We start from the raw sequence: 25,985 nt of genomic DNA on the forward strand, positions 1-25,985 counted from the left end.
GGGTTGGCTAATTGCTTGCCCTGTGCAAAGTGTCAGCTTCGTGACTTTGGACTAGTAATCTGAACACCCCTCAGTACTCCTATCTTTTCCTTAATGAAGTCTCACCGCTCTTCAGAGACTTCCAAACCCTGCCTAGAGTTTTCAAGATTCTCTAGGGAAATGACAAACAAGACCCAAGATTGAGACTGGTTGTTTTAGGTTGCTGGGGACAGTTTACTGAGATCCATTGGTAGACGCAGATTATAGTTTTAACTGTAAGCTTTTACATTTAGAGCAGAGGGCTTCCATTCTGGGATAAGTGGAAAACCTGAAGTTCCTCCCAGGTGGCATCATTGTGTTGTACAAGCAGTATTTGTGCAAATTAACTTATGTTCTCAGGTGACTCTCAGAAGCGATTAAAACAAGAACTACAGCAACAAAAACAAACACATACAAAAAAGTAGAATAACTCAGGCCTTTTAGGAAAGACATAGGGCAGGGCATGAATGGAGCCATGCAAAAAAGAACAAAATATAATTGGGAAAAATGTTACCCAAATATTTCCTAGTCAAGTACTAGTTGGTGTTAAGTTAAAAATGAAATAATAGAAAACAAGGAAAAACTAATAAATATAAACAAAAATGACTTCTTTGCATTTTGACAAAAAGCTTGAGGAAATTAGTTTAGCTGAGTTTATTAGATGGGCAAGAGATGGGTGGAAGGAAGGCAGCTGTGAGAATCTGTCGAAATCTGGCTTGATGTTGGTGTGTGAAATGCAGATGAAGAAATAAATCACTGCTGCATTGAGATGGCATGATTTTCTCTATTTTAAAAAACTGAAACACATTCTCCTGTCAAAATTTCTTTCAGTTCTTGTTTATTATTGAGCAAGTTACTTTTTCACCTTCTTAATGTAATAGATTATATACTAAAGGCCATAAAATCAGTATATTAATTTTGGAATGCAATAGCCAGTGGGTAACAAGACAAGTTAAACCTCACTTTCATGATGCCCATGTTCTCGTTTTGTTTTGTATGATTGGCAAATCATGTAATAGCTTATTTCCACTTCCTGCTATGTATTGCTGATACACCGTTTAACTAATATTAATCATTATTTTTAGTTGAAACTGATAATTAATCAGGGAATCTCTGGGAAAATAAGCATTGCTTGGTTTTAGTTTACTTTCATTTTTCACCTTGGATCAAAGAATAGTCTGTCAATCCTCTGAAACAAAAATATCCAATATTGTATTTGGTTAAATCTGTTCATGGTGAAGGGATATTGAAAATATATCAGGAAATTCGTATTAAAAAGTTTTAGATATTTAAATATGCTCATTTTTTTAATTACTTGGACCCACCTTTAAAGATAAAGAAGCATTATCATATTATAGATCTTGGCTTTATAGGAGGGAAGAAATTTTTTAAAAGGAAAATTAGCTAGCAATGAAGAGAAGTTTGAACTGGGAGTTCTATCTGGCTTCAGAAAATGGAGATAAGGGAAATTTTATGATAATGTTAAAAATGCTAAATGATAAGAGGGGACATTAACTGAGCAGTTATTACAGATTAGAAAATGTTAAGTGACAGAGTTGCTGTTATTCTCTTCATTACTGATTAGAAGAATCAAATGCTTATAAAGATTTAGTAATTTGTTCAATTATCTCTACTAAGTGGTAGAGCTATGTTTTTGTCTAAGGGATGTTCAAATTCCAGAATCTGTGTTCTTAACCATTTCAAAACCTAAGAAAGCATTGTCTAACATCAAACTATAATATTAAAAATCACTATAATGATGTGGTTCAAATTGTGTCTAGAAAAAATGGATCTGTGTGTGTGTGTGTGTGTGTGTGTGTGTGTATGTGTGTGTGTGTGTGTGGTGTATGAGAGAAGGAGAGAGAGAAACACAGAGAGACAGAGAGAAGATAAGTTGGATAAGTTATGGCTGTGTACTCTGACACTGCCAGCTATATAGAAATGATTAGAGAATTCAGAAAATTCTAGCACACCTGAAGGGGAATTGATTAGTAAAGACAGACTTCTTTGTAAACTCCTCTGGTGTTTAAGGGAAATGTGGGAGTACAAGAGAAAGCAAATAGAATCCAAACACACCAGAGAGGGATAAGAGAAGTTAGAAACACAAATCCATAGCCCGGATTATTTGGAGATATGACCGAGACCAGGTTGAAATGTTTTGAATCAAATTCAAATGGCACAATGGGCATCAAATTTCTGGGGGCAAAGCCTGTAGCTATAGATACTGCTGATCAGTAGCTGATAGCTATTATCTATCAACCTCCCCATTATTCTCATTCTCATTCTCATTCTCATCTTCATCCTTATGGTTACCACTAGGGCAAACGTGTTGTAACATAGTTCCATTCTTTGGCTACTGATTAGAGTTCCAGATGTGAAAATCCAACAAGATCTAGGCTAAGGCTAATATTTATAAACAGGGAAAGCTCAGGTTGTAGGACAGGTGATATGTATCCAGGAGATATATTCATCTCATGAGGATGGCATGTAATTCCTATAAATGAATTCTTCTGAATATGCTTTGGTAGGCAACTCATGGCTGACATGCTCAAGGAAGTTTTCCACCTGTAGGCCCTGTCCTATACCATACCTGAGTCAATCCTGATGTGGCAAGACACTGATCCAGTGTAAGATCTGCATTTCCCTTTGGCTTCCCTTACCCTCTAACCTATTGTAACTTAGACAAAAGCTATGTCTCTGAACTTGTGGCTGAAATGTGGCCTTTATTTTATTTTATTTTTTCTCTCTCAGACACTAACATAGACACTGGAAACATACCTATAATTTCTTGTCCCTAGCCTGTACACTTGTTCTTGGCTCATTTGACAAAAATTGGGCTTCTGAGATTTGAAATTCCAAATAGTTGCTTTATCAGGTTTCCTAGTGTTATCTTCAGGATAAGTGTTGCATGCTGGAATCAGACTTTGATTTTAGGGGCCAAATTTTCTTGAGTCTTTCTCCTCATGTGAATGGAGAATGGGCCTGCCCCAGGGACTAGAGCTTTCTGCCCATGTAAACAGGCTCTGATGATTATTAGTGCTTTTCTCACTGATTCCCAGTACTAAATCTATCTTATTTAAACCCTACAATCCATGTTAAGCACTGTCACTGTCACCTGAATCTTGACAAGCTCTCTTTGTAAACAAGTCCCCTTGAAAGGCCCAACCTCCTCCACATTTCCCACCAACTGTGACTGTCACAAAGAAGACAAAAATAAGCATAACCATTTGAGATAAAAACAGTGGATTTTGTTCTATTGGACACAAGGTTATTAAGATCTCACAATGTCACAATTTGTACCTGTATTTGAGAAGTTTATGGTCCATTTGAGATGAGGAATTAATGCTAAAATGATGGAATACCTTATACCTATGTGCCAGACAGTCCATATTAGAATTCCATGAAGAACCCAGATCAATAAGATATATACAGAGGGGTATATGCTAAAGATTTATTATAGTAATTGGCTCACATGATAATGGAGACCCAAATGTCCCATGGTCCACTACCTGCAAACTGGAAAACCAGGAAAACTGGTAATAATTCACTCCAAATCTGAAGATCCAGATGAGTTGGGAGTAGTGGGGGTCATGGTGTATGTCCTTGTGCAAATTCAAAGGCCAGAGAGTCAGAGAATCAGAGCGAGAGAAGATGATGTCTAGCTGAGAGAGAGAGGAGAGGAGAGAGGAAGGGGAGTAAAGTTATTCTTCCCTGACCTCTTTGTTCTATCCGGGTCCTCAAAGGATTGGATGATGCCCACCCACATTAGTAAGGATGAAATTATTTGATTATTGTACCTATCAAAATGCTAATCTCTTCTATAGATACTCTCCAGACACATCCAGAAAAATCACCTTTCCAGTTACCTGTGAAGTTCTTAATTCCATCTGTGTTTTCCTTAATTTAATCAAGTTGACACATACAGTTAACCTACACAGTGCAAGTCATCCTCACGTGGGAGAGATGAAACTATTGGAGGGATTTATAAAAACCATATTGATGATGATGGAGCCATTCTTGAAAGTCACAGACTTCCATGTTTTATACTTTGAGCAACAAAGTATTTGACAAAGGAGAAAAAGGCAGTTCGAAGGTTAACTATTAAGATTACACAGCCAGTAGGAGATAGACCTGAGAATCAATCCAAACCTCTTTCTCCTTATATGAGTCTGGAAAAAAAGAAGAAAGGAAGAAAATAAATAACTCGATGCTGGAACTTAAAGAAAGATATAATTGGAATTTGTTTCAAAGTCTGAACTAAAGGAATATGATTTGAACCCATATGTGTTTGTCAAAGTTAATCAATCTTTTGTGCCAGTCAATTCTCATTCAAATGGAAGAGACCAGTGTGTGAGTTATCGAACAATCTGTCATTTCTAGTAATTCTATTAGGATTTTAATGCTAAGTCCTACCTGGCTCCTACAGCAAAAATCTGGAAACTCAGAGTCACCCTTTCTGGGAGAAATGTGGCCGTAGGTGATTAGGGAAGAAAGCCAGACCTATTTGGTGCAGAACCAATTAGTTCCTACCCTCACTACTTCCTCATCTACAAATGCCTTTTTTCCTTTTCTCCAGCTGTTATCTGTTTTTCAGCTTGCAGTTTCTCTAATGAGGTATTTGGTACTTAATCTTTCAGAATAATGAATGAGGCAGTCTCTCGGCAAAGGTGGTTCCTGTCCTGGGAACACTGTGGCAGCTCTTCAGGATGCTGGGCTATTGTTTGTCAGGATTCTGAGGCCAACTTCCCTGAATGTGTCTGACATTGAGATTACATTGCCTCACAAAGATGGAGCATCCTGGGAATGGCCAGGCTGAGAAGACAAAGACTTCACGCCATCAAACGTAAAGTATTAGAATGATGTATTGGGTTCTCAAGAGAGGTGACATTCATGGCATAGACTATTCTCCAAATTAGACTTTACCAATAAAAGAACAATTTCTGAGATTTTAAAAATGCCTGTTTGTGCATATATATGCACTATTCTAAAGCTACGTACTGTATCCATAGGTTACAATGGCTATTTATCCTTCAATAAATGAAGATTAAATAAAATAGTTAATTTCTTCAATTTCACCATTCACAATCAGATTCATAATAGTCATGGATGACTAGAGGTTGCAAATGTTAGACATCAAAGTTAAATGAATATTTTCACAGCATCACTAGCACTCTTCTAGCAGAATAAACAAACAAATTTAACATCATCAATGACTATCCTAGTAAGTACATCAAACACACAGTTGTATAAATAATAAGTCATTGATATGTGTTTTGCAGAAACAAAGGACAGAAATCTAGAATTATTCACTAAACATAATTCATTTAAAAATCATACCCTTACCTCTATGACTCCAAAGAATAAATACTCAATGTAATGCCCCAGAATAAATAAAAGCACTGTGTGCAACAGAGAAGAGCAACTGCCCGTATCTCAATTGCATTCAGAAAGCAAGAATCAGTAAACTCTCAAGTGTCAAAGCTGATGGTATGATCTCCAGTTCACTTGTATCAAAATAACATGATGAATTCAACAGTGAAATTAAGGTGGAGTGATGGAATCTGCATTTAACAAGCTCCCCAAAGGTATTGTTCTCATGTTAAAATTTCCAGATATTTCCCATAGAGTGAGAGAGAAATGACCTTCTGTTCTGATTTATTTCTCAAAAGAAGAAAGAGTCAGACTTTCTGGATTGGAAACTCTGCTGAGTCACCTACAACTGTGTTAACCTTGGCAAGTTGCTTTCTCAGTGGAAGTCCCCTTCCATGTCATTGGTGAGGTTTGGCTGCGTCATATGTCCTTGAGTGAACTCCAAGCAGAATAAATGGTCATGATCCTTGAGACTAATTACATTTCATCCCAGGGTAGAAGAAAAAGCCAAGGAGTACACGATCATCCAATATCAAACAAAGTTAGAGATCTTTAGCAAGGAGAATAATAGGCAAGATTGCTCTTAGGAGGGTACCAAGATTTTCTGTTTGGCAGAAAATCTTTTGTTTGATGCTCAAACATGGGTTATTGCTAATCCTACATGACATCATGACATAGGAGTATAGAAAATTTCAGAACTGTTTAAAATACTTACAAAGTCAGCATAGTTGTTGGTTAGTGATTTATAGTCAGAGGTACTGTCTGCTTAATCGTCATACTTTCTTCGAAAAGAAAATAGATAATTTCCATTGATCATTTTTCTTTTTTTGTCACAAAAAATATGCTTTTCATTTTTGTTTTACTTTTTGTTCTTTGCAGTTATACATGACAGTATAATCTATTTTGATATTTATATACAAACATGGAATACATCTTATTCTAATTAGGATCCCAGTTTGTGGATGTACATGATGTAGAGATTCACTGTGGTGTATTTATGTATATACACAGAACATGTACTATCCATTCCACTATCTTCTATTCCTATTCCCCTCCCTTTTCTTCATCTCCTTTGTTGTGTGTATGATTTATGGTTCACTCATATCACAGTAACCTGATGAATTCAATAATAAAATTAAGATAGAGTTTTGGAATCAACATTTAATAAGCTCCCCAAAGTACCTTTTTTCATGTTTCAATTTGCAAATATTTCCCATAGACTGAGAGAGAAAGGACCTTATGGTGTATCTGATTTATTTCTCAAAAAAAAAAAAAATAGAGTCAAACTTTCTAGGTTGGAAATTCAGCTGGGTTGGAAAATTTCTGGGTTGGAACCCCCAACTTTGTTGTGGTTTAGCATTCATATATCACAAAGAACATTGTACCTTTGGTTTTGGGGGATTCCCTTATTTCACTTAGCATGATAGTCTCCAGATCTATAGCATATTAATCAGCCATAAAGGAGAATGTTTTCCATTTATATGTCCTTCCTGTTTATTTTTTTACTCTTTTATGTCAGGACAGCGCTCACATATCCTCCAACTCCACCCTCTGCTGCAACATCTTGCTATAAAGCTTGGAAATAGACATTGATTTTTTGCTTTTTCCCTTTACCTTTTGGTACCAACCCTTGTGGGATTTATAAATTAGCAACTTGATCTTAGTCATTCACCATATAAACAAATAATTCTATGCTGCACATATGTAGGGAATGTATGCATTTTCTGCCAAAATAAAATGGAAAAGAGACCTAATGCGTCTCTCATTATTCAGGATTAGGGAGGATATTATAAATAGGAGGAAATCTGACATCTCTTCATCCTCACGGAGGAAATCATACTGCAGACCTTTGAAGAAGCAGTGGGAGCACCGAACATGAAAACACAACTTCAGAAAAAAAAAAAGAAAGAAAAGAAAAGAAGCCAATACCCCAGGAGTTAGAATCCCCCAGTCCATTATAGTTTTTTGCAACAGTCTGGCTGCATTTCCAAACCTCATATTTATGAGCTTGCTCTCAGCTTCGCAGCTGTCCCAGGGGATGGCCTAAAATGAAGATGATAGCTTCAGGTGGGGAATGAGGAGCAGATGGGGATGGTCACTTAAGGCATGGGGTCCTGTTATCATCACCATGTATTTGATTCTTTAATTATTAAGGAATGAGGATAGAGAAATTAAGGGAATGTAATGAGCATTTTCAAATAGGCTGTGTTTATGCAAAGTGCCCATGAGGAAGCACCTGTTCTGGTTACATTCTTTACTGCAAGGTTTTAGTTCGTTTGTTGTGGCTTGTTTCAAACTATTTCTAGGAGGCAATTTTGTCTTTGATCTTTTAATTCCTATAATGAGGGTTCTATTGTCCTCAAAAAGGCAAGCTGTCCTGCAGCAGCCCCACTTGACTGATTATATAGCATTGTAGGGAGTCTACAATAAGAATGACAATCATGCCATTTGGGGATGAGTCATCTTAAATATTTTGGCTTTGATTTATCTAATTGTAGGGAAGAGATAATATTAAGGTGAATTGGATACCCGATTCTGTCTGAAGGATAGAGCAGATTAGTGGAGATGATTAGGACACTGTGTGAGACAGAAATTATAGTTTGGACTTTGTGTGGGTCAACTGATACAAAAAGTTGCAAATAGTATTATAACAACCATGACAATGACAAGCATGTTAGTCTCCAGAACTTTCTCTTATAGTCTCATCTCATAGATGCCCACCATTACATATATACCATTCAGTAGTTGTGGGCCCAATTTTTTAATCAACTAAAATGACAATGTTTTTTAAAAAAGCATTTAGACTTTTTCCTTAAATTTCTTAGAAATGTTTGACTTTGCTCACAAAAAAGAAAGTTGCTCATTTTTTACATTACTCCAAAGAGGCTTTTTTTAATAACAAGTTACTCTAATATATTAAACTCATTAAGTCCTTTTAATTAACTTATTATAACAACTTTAAAAATAGCAACAATGTTAAAGAAAAAATAGCCTGTCCTCTCTTCAAATATAGTATCAAACTTTTTAATATCCAGTGAATCTTATAAAGCAGGAATTGGCAAAATTCAAACTTTAGGCTACATCTGCCCTAAAGTACTTTTTTTTTAGTTAAGAAAAATGTATTGAAGTATAGCCAACTTATTAAGTTACATATTTCCTATGTCTTCCTTTATTCCACAATGGAAAAAGTGAGTAGAAAGTATATAGATTGCAAAATGTAAAATATTCATTATCTGGACCTACATACAAAAAGTTTGTCAAAGCCTGTTATAGATGGCAGTACATGCCAGTATGCTATGATTTCACAGTCCCCACCAAAACTTATGTTGAAAGTTAATTGCCACTGTGATGGTATTGGCAAATGGGGCCTTTTAAAGGGTGGGTTTCTTGAGGGTTCTATCCTCATTAATGAATTGGTGTCTTTCTCAATGTTAGATATTTCAGGAATGAATTTGTTTTAAAAATTGAGTTCTCCCTTGCACATGTTCTCTTGCTCCTGCTTTCTCTTACTTGATTTTTTTTTCCATGTGATGTTTTCCACCATCTTATTATGTAGCAAGTAAGCCCTCACCAGCATATTCCCTCAATCTTGTATTTCCCAGCCTCTAGAATCATGAGAAAATACATTTATATTGCTTATAATCTATTCAGTTTGTGGTATTTTGTTATAGCAGCAGAAGACAGACTAAGATACTGTACTCTCAAGAAAGATAATTTGGGCAGTGTTTTAATTCATCAATTTTAAGATAGATAAGTACAAAACTGGACTACTTTGTAGAATGTGGCCTTTTTCTTTTTTCTTTTTTTTCTACTCTTTCTGTACCACTAATAACATGATAATGAAAATTACATAGGGTACACAATTATTCCTGAAGACGATTTTTTTCAAATCAGAAAATGTTTGGACACCCTCCAGCTGTAAAGTACTTTATACTGATAAAACTGAACTTACCTAATGGTACAGATTTAAATATAAATTTTTCAAATCTGGTTATGTTTTATGAATTTTATATGCATCCTATAATTCTATTTTTCTCTTGATGCCTATCCATCCAATCTAGCTGATCATTTTATGTGCCATATTTAGAACAGCTTCGGTGTCTTGAGGTGAGACAATCTCTCAAAATGAGTTTCCAGCCAACAGCTTCTTGTTTGGCTCCTGGAAAAGTCTTAGACTCTCTGGGGGGTAAATGAATATGTAATTGTATAATTAGACTAGCACTGTTCCAGTTTCTCCTGTAATATTGTCCGGCTGTGCCACAGGACAAGGTCATTGAACAGTGAATAGACTAAAAATGGAAATAGACTGATTGGAGAACAGAGAATAATGACCTGCTCTGGACTGCTTCATGTGGGCATGAAGCCCTATCAGATCTCCTCCCCAACCTTTTTTTGGGTGTTTTTTCCTGCTCTTGCGTACTTTTTAGCAGCATCGGAATCCGTCTAAATCATTTTATTTGAAAGATAGTAGAAAACTTTCCAGCCCATAGAAAATTTATCTTACAGCTTCCTTCAGGAATCTTCTCAATTAATGGATTGTCCCTCAGCACCAAGTAGCCAGTGCAGGGGTGGGAAACAGAGAACTTAATAGCAGTATCCAGGCTTGGGACACCTCACTACACACTGTCTTCCCCTAAACTGGCTCTTTTTCCTGAGCCATAATTTTCCCACATTTAAAACTGAAATAAGTAGAATAATTAACTTGAAGAATGTTTTAGGGATCAAATTAGATAATGTATGTGAATGGTTCATTATAAATTATGAAGTTATAATGAAGGCATTGTTTCTCTAAGTGTCCCATTTCAAATCCCAGCTGTCTCATGGAGGCGGGCATGAGTCTCACTCTGGTGGTATAATTTTATTAGCTCATTTTCTTGGTGACAGTTAAGGACAGGCCAGTGAGCAAGGATCCTCTAAAGGTGGGAAAGAGAATAGAGAGGCAAAATTGGGGTGTACTTCATATGGGAAAACAAGAAAATGTGATGTGCATGAATTTTTAGATTAAAACAGGCTGAGTAACAGGAGGAAACCATAGGCATTGAATGATGAGCCCATAGCCACTGTATATAAGTTTTATCTAATTCAAAATTTTACAAAAATGAAATACTGATTTCAACTACTGTTCATGGTATAGTCCAGCAATGGGTTTTAAATCTAATTTGTTGCAATATTTTAACCAAATGGGAAGATTTCAGTTAAAAAAAATAATATCTTAGGGAATGAATGAGACCCTGGAACATAACTCTGCCTTTGTATAAATCAAAAGAAAAAAAAAAAGAATAGAAGGGCAGATTTGCCAAATGCATATAAATCAAATGTGCCCCCAAATAAGCTGCATTCCTAATAAAGACATGCAAATAACCCAGGAAAGAGGCATGCAAATCATTCTGCATGTAAATCACAGTAAGTGGGTGCTAATAAATTTCAGCTTGACTGAAATGGCAAAATTTCAGAGGAATTAGTGAAAGGTGGGAATATTTAGAAAGCAGATGGAATGCCGTTAATCATTTGATCAAGTACAACTGGACCCTATAAATTATTTTAACACATTTTCAGTGGTTTCCAGAATTACCAGAGAATCATTTCTACACTAGGTCTATTTTCTAGGTCTAAATTGAAGTTTATTTTATATGAATTCCCTCCACATTAGCAAACTCCCCACTCATTCTATGAAGTCTCCAGGTTGGAATTGAATCTGTTTTTTGGCAAGTGCCTATATCTAGACTTGCCTTACCACTTTCCCCCCTAACTTTATTGAATTTTAAATCTACATTTCTCATGGAAAACATTCTATCCCTCCTCACTTTGCCTTATCACTTAATCACCTCTCTTTCTCTCAATGTTACAAATGAATTTATTATTTAAATGAGTTCTTGTATGAAGTAACTTTGGGACACGTTTAAGGATGCCTTATGAGATTTACCATGTGATGTGTATAAATTTTTACATAAAAACATGCTGAGCAACAGAAGGAAATGATAGACATTGAATGATGAGCCCATAGCCACTGTATATAAGTTTTATCTAATTCAAAATTTTACAAAAATGAAATCCTTATTCCAACCACTGTTCATGGTATAGCCAATCAATGGGTATTGAATCTTATTTATTGCTATATTTTAACCAAATGGGAAGATTTCGGTTAAAAAATAATAATAATTGGTTAGAATTTGTTTCACCCCAAACTAAATGGCTATTGATATCTCCATTCCCTTAAGATTTTAAGAAGTTCTATGACAAACTCAAAGTATTTGACATGATCCATGGAAATGAGAACAACATTCCACAAGATTTTAGTGTTAATTGATTTTATTAGCTTTAAGTCACACTGGAGTTTGTCTTTTAAGCATGCTTCTGGTAGTTAGAACTCACTTCTTTTGGTTAAAACGTTATCTGAAGGAAATGGTGGTATTGGGACTATCTTTGATCATCAGTGCCATCCACATAACACTGCAAATGAATATTATTGGCCCAGCATCCCAGGAAGACTGAATAGCTTAATCAGCCATTAAAATTACATTAGAAGCAGTGATTTAAAGAGCAGAGAATTTTCACTGATACTCAGATATGAAAATCACCCCTCCTAACAGGAATGTGTAGTGTCTATCAGAGCCCTAAAAATAACAATGGTTTTGGAAATAACGGTCTCCTTGTATTTTATGTACATTCTTAATATATGCAAGTCAGTTTATTGTCTAGGGTCTAGCAAGAGACAATGAAGAGCACTAAAGATGTGTTTTACTTCAACTTGCCCTGTGTAAAAGTCTCAATTTGGGAACTGTCAAATTCATTAGAATGTGGCTTGAAGTGTTGAACAAATAAAACTTCCTTTATAGCTGCCACTAATTTCTGCCCGGGTGTATCAAAACAGATTAGATGACCCCTCCAGCCTTTGAGATGAAGGGTTCTAGAACAAATTGATTCTAGTCCCTATCGCTAAAAGTCCCTAATTTTCAAATAATACACATTTAGACAATGTATGGTTCTTTTGATTTTCTGTAGTCACACATGCATATTTGAATACATACAACTGATTTAATCACTTATGTTAAAGTTCCAGGCCTCTGCTTCCAAAGATATAGAGAAAAATCAGTAATGTCTATAAGGTTGGCTTTGGGCTGATAAAATGGGAGCACAATGGCCATTGCAAGCAGTATGGAACATCTGGCAAAATTAAAAAATAAGACAAGGTGCATAGGAAGAATAATGGATGGATTAACTGGGTAACTAAGCAGTAGCAAAGGAGGTGGAAACATAGGGAGCAATCTCATTAGCAATACTCAAAAGAGTCATTTCCTAATAAGAACTGGAAAGCTGTAGACATTCTCAGTAAAGTCAGACTAAAGAGTACTATATCCACAAGCAAGTGCTACTAGAAAGAGGGCAAAGTTTGAAATTTAATGAAATTAAAAACAAAAATCCTACCCTGCTCAGACTTGAAACCTCATCTGTTACTTACTGCTGAGTTTTCTCACTCGGCTTTGAGTCATAACCCTCCTGATGTGACCTGAAGGTTTTTCCCAGTCTCTCTGAAAAATGTACCTTTATTAGTCTGTGTCCTAAACTAGGACTATATCTAATATGTTATCCAGGGTGTCATTGGGTTTTCATTAATTATTTCTGTAGAGATTAATTAATTGATTTGCTGGTTAACACCATGAAGATAAAATACTAGATCATTAACACAAGGGGTTTTGTAAAACTAAAACGTGCATATTATTCAATATAGTATTCAAGAACAAACTAGATTGCATAGATTATATGTAGGAATTAAGATATATCTGAACATATGACTTGATGGCTTTTGGTGATGGTGAAGAGTGGGAGAATCCCTCCTCAGAGAGTATAGGTCAAATATGATGGGTTAGCTGGTTGACCTTCAAATAAGTCTTAAAGCACAGTAAGAACAAGAAAGGAGGAAAGAAGGCCAACTTTGCCTTTATGATATTTCTGGCTTGAGTCAGGTCTGCTCAGATTGACAAATCATTGTTTTCAAACCTATCTATTTTTTTTTCGTTTTGTTTTTTTCTGATTCAGCCATATTGGGCCCTACCTTGAAGGGTTTTCTGAATCTAAATGAAGATTGTTCCTCTTTTCCTTAAACTGTTGTAGCACTTTTACTTATTTGGCAAATACTGATATAGTCAACTTCATGTGATATGTCTTTTGTCATTGTATGACTTAAATTTTCCTTCTCATTCCAATTTACACACACTTATCACCCATGTCCCATACAAAGCTGCAAGTTTCTTGAGGGCAAAGACAAAACTCACCACTCTACACTCCCCAAAGCACTGGGGGAGTGGGCTTAGAGCTGTCACACAAATGGCTGATAACTCAATTCGCTGACCTACTTCAAGCATGAAGGAGAATATGAAACTTTTTTTTTTTTTTTTTTGGTATGAAGGTTCAAAGCTCCGGTATTTAATCTCTATACTGGCTGATATAACTCTGTTCTTGTTGGTTGACCTTCCAGTCCCAGGAAAAGGTGTATTTTTTCAGCTTGAGCAGCTCAGGTGGCCATGAGTGCAGGACCTGGACCATCAACAGTGCATTGGACAGAAACAACACTGAATCATTTTACCTTGTGAGCTGGAGTTGGAGCCGAGACATCTGCTGTCCCGTGGGAGAGCTAGTCATCCATAGCCAATCTCCTTGAAGAGACTAATGCTCTTCTAAAATGAGTTAGAATTCTAAAGGGATATGGTCCATGGGTTGGCAAATGAAACTTCTGCTTCTAGGAAGGAAGGCACTTAAAGAAAGATGATTTCTCCATTAAATCAACTCGTATCAGCAAATATTCATTGAACACTTTGTATATAGACAGTGTTCTAGCAAAGAGAAAAATATTAATATCCAGGACATACTTGGTTATAACTAAGGAGGAGTCGACACACATCAGAATTAATCGTGTATCCTAGCTGATCTAAGGGCCAATTTTATGATATGCATGTTATCATCATTGGATTTGGGAATTGAGAGAATGGCTACAGTAGTGTTTCCAATATTAACACCCCTTATGACCCTTCAATGCAGATTTCTAAACTACATCTCTTATGTAGCAAAGTAGAATGACTCTTTCAGTTTTCCAAGTATCTGATTTTCATGGACACATAGTTTGAGGGGATTTGTTTCATCAAGTAGAAGGGTGAAATAAGTCATCAGAGAAGAGTAAGATGGGATGTTCTAATGGCAAAATTCTCGATTCTTGTTTCTTTGATCTACCTTCTATCCTGGGTCTCTGATGAGTCAAGTGCTGACATTGGTGACAGAGTAAAGGGAGAATATCCTGGTAATTTCCTTAGGGTATTTTTGATTTAATATATAAATTTTGTGTTTGGAATACCAATTTTAAGTTCTAATTATTCTTCTCTAAATTTAATTGCATTATTCTACAGAAATGTGTTTCATCAGAGAGAATGCAGTTTAATAATAAACATTTTAGTAGCAATAGGAACCTTGGTCTTATCTCTAGGCACAGCTGCAATGAAGTTGGAAAAAGGAAAATCAGGTGCACAGGAGCCAACTACCACATCTTGGCCTATGGTTTTCAAGCATCCAGCTTCATATTTGTGAAAGGAAAGATTTATGAAAAGTTGCCTTCCAGACACATTAACAGCAGCACCTATGCACATGCACACACAAACTCACACAGTAGCCACTGAAGAGTAGCCTTGGTGCCCACTCTAGGGGCTGAGTTAAAACACGGGTTTGCACAGGCAAGTTGCACACACATGTGTGCACCCATGCACATCCTTTGGTTTCCTTTTAATGGTCAAAAACTTTAGTCTAATTTCTTAGGTGAGTGAGATGCTAATCAAGCAGTTGAAGACAGAGAGCCTAGTGAAAATAATCAAATGTGAATTTGTCCAGAGGGACTCTCAACTTTGAAGAGGGAGAGAAGAAATTGTCACGTTGATTCCACTGGAGACAGCCTTCCTGTTACTAAGCGGCCCCTGGGGATTCACTACCTGATTTGCTCTTCGTCAGGTTGCCATCTCAGTGACAAGGCAATTGTAATTAGAATGAATAAAATGAGAGATGTGCCAACTCTCTGCTTATAATTCAGACTGTGACATTAAAGAAACATTGCACTTTTATTATTTAAAAAAAATTTTTTTAAGGAATTACAAACAGCTAGTAGGACTTTGCCTACTAGAATGCCTTCCATAAAACTCAGAAGTGTCTTGCTAAAGAAAGAAAATATGATGTGCTTGTTGTACTCCAGATGGTTATATCTTACCTTTTGGGATTTTAGTCTGTGTTTGAAAATTGTCTTATTATTTCATGCTTGTTCTTGCAAGGCACTGGTAATAAAGAGTAGGGGTAAAAAAGGAGATATAAAAGAAGGTATCTGCTATCCTGTTGCCTCTAAGCTCATTGCTGTTAAGAAAAAGTTGGGTGAATATAATGCAGGCTGTAATAACAAGCTACTGCTCCTTGAACATGTTGAGGAAACTTCAAGGGGCAGTGTAGAACCCTGCTGAGGTTTGAGCTGGGCCTAGACTCAGCCTAGACCTGAACACATTCCAAATATCTTCTGATGAGACATGTTTAAGTTTCTCTTCTGCCACTATTAAAGACTGAGGAATTCTTGAGAGGATGCCACAAAGCGACTTATCAATTAGAATGTTGGGGATGCTGACGATTTTAAAATGATAAAACTATTATTATGCTAAAATGGTGAGCTCCTTGGTCTCACCACTAATCTGATCTCTTCAGTAAGGAATTTCCCATTTTTTTTTATTTCTATCATATTGATAAATGTAGTATTTCCTACTCTATAAAGTAAGATCACCATTTGTCATAATTGTACTGTGACATTCTTCTGTCCCCTGGCTCAAAGTAGGTCACACCCTTATAGGATTATGTTCTTGTATGTTTCTCTTCCTCTCTTTGTTGCCAAATTCTAACTATCCTAACTGATCAACACAGACCAAACACATTCCAGTTCTAAACACGTGTCTAATATATTTTCTAAAAGAAAATGTTGACGTGGTAGTTGGAAGCATAAATCTAAAATTCAGACCCAAAGTGTGAGCTTGAAAAACAAAGTGTCGCCATATGGATGATACTTGAAATAATGATGACTAGACTGAACTAGGCCCTATTTGGGAAACCATGCCTTACCTCTGATTCTTCCATTTCTTGCCTAGACCAGATCATCTCAACCTTTCTACACATATCACCCTTTTGAAGGATACTCATTAAGGTAGAGATCCTTGGTTTTAATGTTGACAAATAGTTTGATGTTCCCCCTAATGGAGTTAATCCATGCTATGACAGAATGCATGGGCAATGGGTTTCAAATATGGACCATGGAGTATGATAGCAATTTGGCTCACTTCCACATGTCTCTGATAGAAAACTCCTAAGTCAAGTACTTTGAGAATTGGTATTCCACAGGGTTTGCCATTTTCAGACAGGTTGACTCACTCTCTTGAAAGGCTTCTGCATGATGCAGCATTTGATCCTAGACAGTAAGTCAATCATCAGCCATACAGACTCAAAGTTACATTCTTACCCAATGCACTAACAGAAGATTATTTTTTTTTTACCATTTTTATCAGACAATGGAGGGTTCACAGAGCCAAAATAAACAAATAGATAAGTTTTCTTTTTTAAAAAAATAATGTCTACCTTCTTAGATAGGTAATTATGAGAATAATTTCATACATTTTATTGTCTGATGATTGTTGTAAAAATATAACTAAGTTTCTATCTTGTCCAATTCTGTAGACCTATGCCTTTGGTAATGGTCCCGTGTTCTGTCTTCTGCAAAACTATTACCTCAAGTTAGAACTTCTATCTCCTTATTTTGCTCTCTACTATCATCAGTCATGTCTCCATATCTTTATCAAAATGTCTTATCTGCTTTTAGACTGCTACTTTACTTCATACACAATTATGAGGGCCCAAGGGTGGCTATCTGCCTCTCTCATTCAACAGAGAGCATATTTAAAAAAAATTTTTTTAGTTGTAGATGGACATAATATCTTTATTCATTTATTTATTTATTTTTATGTGGTGCTGAGGATTGAACCCAGTGCCTCATATGTGCAAGGGCAAGCTCTCTTCCATTGAACTATAGCCACAGCCCTTCAACAGAGAGTACATTTAACAGCATGATTATTTCTTTTGCTATTAAGCCCTTTATTTTTAAAAAATAGCAGTCTTATTGCTTTGTTTTTGTTGCCTTGTTTGTGTTTTCCTGTCCTGCTGTTTATTCTTTAGGAATGGAAACTTTGGAGAGCTGAGGTTTGTGAAAATTATCTTCCTGTAATATAGCCATTGCTATAACAGACATAAACATTCCTAGTTCTAAATTAACTTTCATACTGTTTGGTATTGTATATGAAGCAACAAGAGGCAAGAAAATACATTCTAAATTTCCTATTTAGAATGGCATAAATTAAAATGGTGTCCTAAATATTAATATTTTCACAGACAGTAAGCATTCACATTTGCTTCTAATAATTTACTACACCTAAGGGTTATCTTTAAAGAAAAAAAATCCAGTTTTTGTTTATTTATTTCAATGTTTATGTGGGAATGGGTGTCATCTTCGTCTTCATTACAGTGTTTCATCATAATTGGTGTCATATTTAGCTATTGATAAATAATAATATCTATAAAACACACTACAGTGAAAAGAGTCTTCTGAAGTCAGGTACTTACTGCAGGTATTTATACCTTCCTAGTCAGATGTTTAACTTAGGGCACATGAAAGATTTTTTTTTTAGCCTCAGTTTTGTAATTTCTCACATAGTAACACTAGAAAAAAATTTCTCTGAGTTAAAATTAAGGCTCCAGCACTAGTCTTAAAGTGCAACATATTGACTGGCCCATCATCATGCCTAGCATTATTATTTAGTTCAACACATTTATTTTAAATGAAATTAATTTGGATCCTGGATGTGTTTCTTACTTTTCTTCACCTGTTTCTTAACTCTCTTAAAGTTAGATGCATCGATAGATTATTCCATTTATTTTTGTAATCTGAAATATGGGCTACATTAAAATTTTCAGAATGATGGATGATACAAAGAAAATACATATAATTTACCCCAAAACATACACAACATAAGTCACAGATTTATAATATAAAGTTAATATTTTATGCACCATAGAAAACTATGTTGCACCTACCACCACATGCAAAGTCTTCCCTGTTATGCTACTTGCTATTCTAAATTTTAATGGAAAATTATAAATGGTGTGTTGCAGGATTATGCATAAGAGGGAGGGAAATTTTACTTTGGACCATTTCTTAGCAGATGGTCTTCAGAATAAAAAAGTAAGGTTTTCGAGTACCTAGAAGATACTCTAAGATTTAGATATCACCAGATGAAATCTCTTGCATTTTCATCATCAAGCAGAAAAGTACCACTGCTTGCTTCCTAAAGTATCTGTCCCTCCTCCTACCACCAGCAATATTCCACCTAACAGGATTAGAAAGTATAGGGACATACAGACATTCTGTAAGGACAAAGAGACTCTTACATAAAACAAGAAAGCAAACATAATTTTAAAAGTCATCATTGTGTATATTTCCAAATATAAGAACAAATTGTGACTCTGAGCCCAACATGTCATTTCTTCCATTATGGGGACCAGTAATACTCCTGTCTGGATTCTTAGAAATCTAATTTTTATGTACTTCATAGAAATATATTAAGAGAGCACAGAGGTAAACATGTAACCAGGAAGTGCAAAATAATCCAAACCCTATTTACCACAAAATCAACACCATTTGCAGATATTGTATGCATTTAACTGAGACATGGGAAATGGAGGAGGCAAAGTTAGATCACCTTTTGAAAAAAAACACGGTGACGGGCAAGGCAATGTGTTTCAATAGAGACTCTGGATACTTTGGTTTTTGAAAAGAGCAGAGCAACCTGAAGGGTTTCATCCTTCTTGGTATATTTCCATAAAATCCCAGTTACATGCATCTGACTTTAATATTCTAGATATAGATTGCTTTCACTTTGTGGTGGATGCAGTTGCCAACCCTATTCATAGAGAAGGGAAAACAGGCAGACAGAAAGCACTAGGTAGGATGTGTATTAGAAACTGTATCATCAGGCCCTGCTTCTCTATGCCTTCCTGGATGACATTAAGTGTAGGAGCTCAAGGATCATAAATAAGCAAAACAGAGAACAATACCTCCAACAATCTATATTCTATTTAAATCTTGCTTCCCTTAATTATGAACTTTCTCATCAGTATTTCTGAATAATTGTAATTGTTTCCCCCCTAAGCTATCAACATGTAAACTTACAGATGGCACTAACCTCTCCAGCGCCTTTTTCATTGCTCTGAACTTCTGGTGCCTCTGGAGGAGTCTGGCTTATGGCTTTGTTTTTGCCACTAATGAGTCTCCTTTTTTCTTCTTCTTTGCAGTAAAAATTTCTTCCTTCATCACTTTCCCCACCACCCTGCTATGGTGTGTTAGTTTTGAATAGTAGGTACCACATCTTATGAATGCTACCCATATCCCTGGGAACATCATCACTTGTCAAGCCCAGATGATTCTCCAGGGGCCTCAGGATCACCTGGAGGAAAAGCAGTTCCCCATGCACCTTGCATATCCCTGTCACCACTCTCCTATCACAAATCAATCAATCCAAGAATTCTTTATTTGATTAAATATTAAGCACCTAAGGCATACTCTGCCTTGCCTCGTATTTTGCAGAGTTTGAAAATATTAAAGAACTGGGTGGGACCTGTAGTCAAACCTTTGTTCATTGAGGAGATAAGACCAACATTCATGAAAGAGAAAAACAGGGGGTTAAATGAGATGAATTACAATATGCCATTGATACAAAAAATAAATCTAGTTTTGAGATGCCAAATTAGTAGAGGAATTGGTAACTAGTTCAGAGGAAAGGAGTTGTCACATTTAACTAGGATGAGTAGGAAAAGTTTGAAGATGAATTAAGTTGGAGGTTGATGTTATATTTAAAACCATATATATAATTATTTTCTCCACGGCTTTGAAATCTGTCTTCAAATCACTTTAAAATCCTTTGTAACTTGTTGCACTTACAGTTACTGTTTTTTTTTTCTTTCATTTATATAGGTAGCATTCATTTTAATATATATATTTGAAAACCAACATTTTAAACACAACTGTAAAATGAAATGATATGTTATTTTACACATTCAATACTCCAAAACCAAAAGTTACTCTGTTATTATTATCTGTTTTAGAATACGATAGTGTCTTATATTCCTTTCCCATTCCACAAAGGAGGCATGTAAATTCATGGGATCAGTGAATAGAGGTCATCTCCAAATATAAAAGTAATATCTAATGTATGAGAAAGAAACTGGATGAAAATAACAGCCTCCCAATTCCCAAGTCAGTGAAATTACTTGTGAGATCACAATACTCAATGCAAATTTAGCTTCCATCTTTTAATTCATTCAAAATAAGTCTTATCTATGGACCGCCTTTTCCAAATTCACAAAAAGTACACAAACTAAAATTGTACACACATACACACACACTCACACACACACAAAACACACACACACACATTCACACACATAAATATACAGGGAGAGTAGCCAACTTATCTTTGATGATTGAGCTCAGTAAAGAAATAACACCAGCCCTCTTCCTTTTCTGTACAAATCAACTATATCTAATTTGCCTAAAGTGACACCATGCAGTCAGCTTCATTTCAGTTTCATTTTGGAAATTCTAAATTCATAGGTCTGAAGTCTCTTGAACTTTCTTCATTTATAGAACAAATTGCACTAGAAAAGTAGCCCTTTTGAGTTCCCTGCCAGTCCCCAGCAGGGTTGGGGGGCATTGGGGGAATGGAAACCCAGAAAGCAAATCAAACCTGCATTCTCTGTGAGCCCAGTGGGCCAGAGGGTCTAAGGTCTTATTAGCGATTCCATCACTCCCATCCATCATTTTGTGTGCACCATGGCGTGTACACCCACCAAGAGAACTTTAAAATAAGAAATAAAACTCAATGAACTCACATTCAATTAATATTAGTCATATTATTAATCTGCGCCTGTGCAGGGCTTATCAGGAGATAATTGACCTTGTCAGTGTTCCGAGCCTGCTGCATTGCTGTAGGATCTCTCTCTCCCATCATGCTTAATTATAATGCAATAAAACCAAAAGGAAAAAAAAAGTTTTTATTTTTCCTGCTTAACCATGGAATGTCCACTTCCCTCTTGCACCTGCTCTCTACAAAGAGAAGGAGAAAAAGTGGATATCATGGATGTATCAATTAATAAAGTGAAACTAACATCCCTGTTCCCCAGGGCATTACAAATGCACCTGTCTGCTGAACAGACAACTGATGTCCCTTACGTGCCCAGACGCTCCCTTCTTTCTCTGTGTCTTTAAAGAAAACATGATTTTAATTGGACTGTGATACAGGCACAGGTGGAGAGGAAGGGGTCTTGTCGATTTGCTTTCATATAAAAAATGATGCTTGATGATACTCGATCATCTTGGTATCAGTCTTGGTATCATTTCTCCTCTAAATTTTCTTAAAGACAACTGTTCTGGATACAAGACTCTTTTTGCTTTTGTTGCTTTTTCACCAGAAACACATAGACCTTCAATTCCTACTTTAAATTTTTTTCTCATTTCAGAATTGTTAGATGACCACTATGAGCACCAGGTAAGTGAATTTCATGTTTCAACACTGAGGATAGACAAAATGATTCCAATAAACATTTTCAGATGAGAGTGTCTGAATAATTTTGTGAATCACAGGAGATTATCTCTTGGAGTAGATGAAGAATAAATCTTCTTGTTCCAATTAGAGATCTTAAGCACAGATCTTCAAACAATAAACTAACAACCCAGAGATGTTTCTGGGCACCTGCTATTGTACCTATCCCCAGGTAGGTACTAAGAGGCATTTTACCCTAAACAGCTTACATTGACAAAAAAGGTCAACCTCAGTGAAAAAAATAACACACCCATACACACACATTCACACTTGATATTGGAATATATGGATAAATGTTTGTCTTTAAGTCTGCAAAATTGTTCTTTTTGGACTGTGGTGTCAACAACTGACAATTAACACCTTGAATTTTGTTTGATCTTATGTTTTATGATTAACATTCCCCAGTCCCATAGAGATTTTCAACAAAAGCTGAAAGTAGGTGCCTGGAAAAATCTTAACACTTATAATTCACTAACTTCTTTTACTATCTACAGTTATGTAAATGAAAGTTCACTAAAAATGCATAGTCCACTTCCTAAGTACATTAACCAGAAACAAACATTATTGTATGATAATCATTATCACTATAAACCTGTTACTTTTTCTCTTTGTACACAGAAATTTCTTCTGATTATGGTTAGTGTGCACATAAAGTATCTCATTTGCTAATACAAAAAAAAATATTTAGTGAATTACTCCTTTGTGACCAGTTTTCTGATTTTCTTTTTCTTTTTTCTGGCCTGGTCAATTATGATTGTTTTGGGTTAAACAAGTTTAAAGTTGATACCTTCGATCACAAAGTGAAAGAAAAAGAATCAGTGTGATCTGCCAGAGGTTTGTTTCAGGACATAGTCTCGTAATGACCAAAAATTGGGAAAGTAGTAGTGAGTTTACCACAATTTTCTGACATGTATGGGGAACATTGTGCCTTCAGGCTGAGTTCCCTCAGTCAGCCTGTTCCACACCAGAAGGCCTGACCAACTCAAGATGTAAACGATCTTCTTTGAAATCCAAAGAAACAATGTATAAATTTAAAGTGATATGGGTTCTGAGAGCTCAATTTGATCAAATATTCATATATTTTTTTTTTTTACTGAAAAATACTTATCGAGTATTCCCTACGTTTCATAGGCTTTTACAGTAGCCCAGGTTATATTATGAAAAAATTAAAACTGTGCCCTCAGACAGCTTATAACCCAGTGAAGAAAGAAGTCAATAATAAAAGAAATAAATAACTGCTTATAGGTTTCTAAGCCCTTTTATTGATCCAGCTGTTGCTTTCTAGATGTGGGCCAGGCTATGCTTCTAGGACCTCTAACTTTGTAAAGTCTTCATGGGAAGATTCAAAAAAATAAAAAGCAAATCATCCCATAGTTTAGATAATTGACAAAGAAGATATGAAGGGTTTTGCATAAATACTTGAAATGTATAAAATAAAATGTACAGATATCTGATTGCATATATAAGATTACGGGCACTTTATGGATAATAAAAATGGAAATAAAGTGCTAGGGTTAGGATGATCAGGATGAGATTCCTTAGAGAAGATGTGAGTTAATAAAACAAGTTCACAGTAGGTTTACCAATTGCCATGACGAAGTTTATGACATTTTCTGATCTTTCAAATGGAATTTTTCAGATGCAATTCAGAGAAAATTGGAAATGGTCAGATTTTTCCAGTTCTCCTTATGTTATTTGATCAGGCCCCCCGCCTGAAGCTGCAAACTGACATTGCTGCAGGCCCATATGTGTGCACATTGGAGATTGGTTCTGCTTCACAAGTTGTTCTGGAAGGTCTACCATGCTGAACACCATGGCCTTCCTTGTTCTACTTGCAACTTGCTTTCCCTACAGGGCGCTCATAAAGAGCTACTGCATCAGTGCTACTGAATCTAGTTATTTTTTATTGCCTCATTATTAGTATTATTGATTATTATGACTTAAAATTTATTGAGTGCAAACAATATGCTGTGTGCTAATAGAGGCAGCATCAGATGACCATGCATTTAACAGTCCTACAAGAGGCTTCTTGTATACTTCAGGTGATGGTACCCTCAACATGTCCTCCTGACAGGAAAATCCATTTGTTCATTCCAATTCTGGTGTTTTTAAAGGTTTATCCAAATGGCAGCAATGAGAATGTTACTGCTCCCTGGGATATCCAGAGAAAGTCATTCTTAGGATCTCATCCATTTTCTCAGGTGATCAGACATACAAAAGAAGGGAGAGAGAAATTGTTTATGAGATTGATGTATGTTATTAAATGCTTTGTTTAAAAATTTTTTTTTCTGATTTTAAAAGCACTGATTGTTAGTAAAGTTTAGAAAATACAAGTTAGATAATTATGTTAAGAAACAATAAGTTCATATCTATGTGCTTTTATTTAAAGTTTAAACATATATATATATATATATATATACACACACACACACACACATACACATAAAACAAGGTTTCATAGTTCTATTTATATATTTCATATCACTTTATATACTGTACAAACTATTGTATTGCTAACTTTTTCAAGTTAATTAACTGTCCTTTGAAGACTTGATATTAATAAGAATGCAATCATGTGTCAAATATAAATAATCAATCTCTTCCTATTAGATACTGAAATTGTTTCCAAATTACATACTGTAATAGACAAATCTCAGTTAAGCATCCTCATCTATCATGCCTTGCCTTTTTGTATTGCATATCCTAGGCCAAATTTCTAGAAGTGGAATAATGTAAGGACAAGCTTTTTCTTTAAAAGAAGCTATATTTAGTCCTTTTGAGGACACAGCAGAGTAACTGTTACTCCACATCCTTACAGAATGTGTCATAGAACTGAAACACTAGGAAGGACCTTAGAATTCCAATGCCTTCCCATTCATCTCATAGACATTGCAAAGACAGTCAAGAGACTCTCAGTGGGCAAATTGAGTCAAGTCATAAAAGTTTCTATGTCCTGTAATAAAGAGGTTGCCCTCATGCCTGGATTTAGAACTTGGTTCCAATCATTGCTCCCATGTGATCTAGAGTAAATGAACTCGCTTGTGTTTCAGTTTTCTTATCATTCATTCCTAGGTTGTTTTAAGAACTAAATGATGAGTTAAATGTCAAAAATATTGCAAATGTGGTGAACATTAGTTGATAGGAAGAGGAAATTAAGAGTGACTTTCTCTTCTTTTTGTGTGTGTGTGTGTGTCTTCATACATGTACTTAGGATAATAATGTCGATCTCATTCTACCATCTTTCCTACCCCGATACTCCCTTCCTTTCCTTCCCACCCTTTTGCCCTATCTAAAGTTCATCTATTCCTTCCATGCTCCCTGCCCATCCCCATTATGAATCAGCATATTTATATCAGAGAAGACATTCGGCATTTGGTTTTGGGGGATTGGCTTGCTTCACTTAGCATTATATTCTCCAATTCTATCCATTTACCTGCAAATGCCCAAATTTTATTCTCTTTTAATGCTGAGTAATATCCCATTGTGTATATATGCCACATTTTCCTTATCCATTCATCTACTGAAGGGCATCTAGGTGGTTTCAGAATTTAGCTATTGTGAATTGTGCTGCTATAAACATTGATTTGGCTTCACGCCTACCCTATGCTGTTTTTAAGTCCTTTCTATCATGAAATCTCTTAAATCAGACTGAAACACTGGACTCTGCATTCAATACTACCTTTCCACTTTTGGACATGATCTCTTTTGGTAAATTTTTAATGTATTCACTGTCCTGTCATTTGTATGCAAATCTGAAATTACCCTGGCATATGAAAAAACATGCTTGAAACATGGGTAAGTGCTCAAAATATTTAGCTATTTTGAATATTTATCAAGGCTTCTGACATGCATGCTCAGGTCCACTTGTAAAAGGAATCATAAGAA

Source organism: Callospermophilus lateralis, chromosome 17 (assembly GCF_048772815.1).
Source record: "Callospermophilus lateralis isolate mCalLat2 chromosome 17, mCalLat2.hap1, whole genome shotgun sequence".
Taxonomy (NCBI): Eukaryota; Metazoa; Chordata; class Mammalia; order Rodentia; family Sciuridae; genus Callospermophilus; species Callospermophilus lateralis.